The sequence below is a fragment of the Choloepus didactylus genome, chromosome 6 (genome assembly GCF_015220235.1).
Source record: "Choloepus didactylus isolate mChoDid1 chromosome 6, mChoDid1.pri, whole genome shotgun sequence".
In the NCBI taxonomy this organism is placed as follows: domain Eukaryota; kingdom Metazoa; phylum Chordata; class Mammalia; order Pilosa; family Megalonychidae; genus Choloepus; species Choloepus didactylus.
The window spans coordinates 141,113,167-141,115,275 of record NC_051312.1 but is presented as its reverse complement, the minus strand read 5'-3'; the positions used below and the strand labels follow the sequence as shown (position 1 = coordinate 141,115,275).

General features: G+C 45.6%; 1 pseudogene; it reads left to right on the top strand.

Annotated features, from left to right (window-relative positions):
* Positions 1-657: 657 nt before the first annotated feature.
* On the top strand, positions 658-1,596 carry LOC119537362 (annotated as a pseudogene).
* Positions 1,597-2,109: the final 513 nt, after the last annotated feature.

The following is a 2,109-nucleotide window of genomic DNA, read 5'->3' as shown; positions in this document are numbered from 1 at the left end:
TGAAAAAGAGCAATTAAAGTAAAAAAGAATACTGGGTACCTTTGTCTGTCTGTTTGTTTGTTTGTTTCCTTCCCCTATTTTTCTACTCATCCATCCATAAACTAGACAAAGTGGAGTGTGGTCCTTATGGCTTTCCCAATCCCATTGTCACCCCTCATAAGCTGCATTTTTATACAATTGTCTTCGAGATTCATGGGTTCTGGGTTGTAGTTTGATAGTTTCAGGTATCCACCACCAGCTACCCCAATTCTTTAGAACCTAAAAAGGGTTGTCTAAAGTGTGCGTAAGAGTGCCCACCAGAGTGACCTCTCGGCTCCTTTTGGAATCTCTCTGCCACTGACTGCTCCGATCTTAATCCTCAGTACTTCTACTCTCTTTGTCATTTGTTCTTCTTTACCTGATGATAGCAAAATAAAATCTTCTAATTTATCTATCTAGTTGCCTGCATTCAGTCCTCACTCCCAGACCTGACCTCCTTTTCACAGATGTTTGCTGGTCCTTTCACTAATAGCAGCTACAATTGCCCTTCTCTTTATGAATCTAGTGATTATGCCATATTTCTTCCAAACATGCTTGAACAATGGGAAGGGTAGTAAGCAATGGAAACTGATTCACCTTACTGTGATTTTTCTCTATCCAGGATAAAGTCTAACTTCTATGGCGATACAGAACCACACTTTGGTAACAGAGTTCATCCTGCTGGGCATCCCGAACACAGAGGGGCAAGAAACCGTGCTCTTTGCTGTTTTCCTGACCTTCTACCTCTGCACTCTGCTGGGAAATCTGCTCATCCTTTTAGCTGTGAGATCTGATTCCTGCCTCCATACCCCTATGTATTTCTTTCTTTGTAAACTCTCAGTGTTGGACATTAGTTTCTCTTCTGTGAGCACCCCAAAGTTGTTAGTCATCCTGCTGGTGAGGAACCACATTATCTCACTGGGTGGTTGCATGTCCCAGGTCTTCTTTTACCACTTCCTGGGCAGCACTGAGTGCCTGCTGTATACGGTGATGGCCTACAACCGCTTTCTGCCATCTGCCACCCACTGCGTTACACCATCATCATGAACCGTAGAGTGTGTGCCCTCTTGGCTGCCGGCACCTGGTTCACTAGCTCCTTTCATGCCACAATTCTCATGACACTGACCTTCCAGCTGCCGTATTGTGGGTCGAATGTGGTGGACTATTTCTTCTGTGACATCTTCCCTGTGGTCAAATTGGCCTGTGGTGACACCTTTATCATTGAGACGGTGAACTTCACCAACATTGGCATTGTGCCCATGACCTGCTTCCTCCTCATCCCTGCGCCCTACGTGCGCATCGTCGTTGCGATCCTCAGGATGAGCTCTGCTGAGGGGAGGCGCAAGGCAGCCTCCACCTGTGTCTCCCACCTCACGGTGGTCACGCTGTTCTTTGGGCCCTGTGCCCTCGTCTACACCCAGCCATCCCTGAGCGAGGTGCTTGTCACCCCAGTGCAGCTCTTTGGCTATAGTCACCCCCATGCTGAACGCCACAATCTACACTCCGAGGAATAAAGACGTTAAAGGAGCCCTGAAGAAACTGGTGGGGGCCCAGGTTGCTTCAGATGGAGGTCACTAGTCCACTTGTGGATAAAATTGGTTTTCTCCTTTTGGGAAGTAAAATAATTTTTTAAAAAAAATCTGTTTATGTCACTTGTAAGGCTTTTTTTTTCCTGTCATAAGTATACCTGGGAAATGATTCAAATTGACATCCCTGCAATTTCTTCCCCATTCTCAGAGTCAAGAGGCTAGCAAAACTATTCTCTAAGGTCCAGATGTGAATATTTTTAGGCTTTGTGGGCCTTATGATCTCTGTTGCATATACTCAGATCTGTTCTTGCAGGACGAATGCAGCCACAGAAAGTAGTTAATAAATGGATTTGCTGTGTTCCAATAAAACTTTCTTTACTAACACAGACAGTGGGCAGGATTTGTCCCAAGATCCTGGTTTGCTGACTCTTGTTATAGAGGCCAGCTGAATTTGAAAACTCTTTTCAAGGCTGTGTTGACAGTGTTTAGGAGTGGATCTGACATGGTCTCACCAGGACACAGGTTGAATTGCTGATCAGGGCTGGGCCATGAAGGTTTGGAC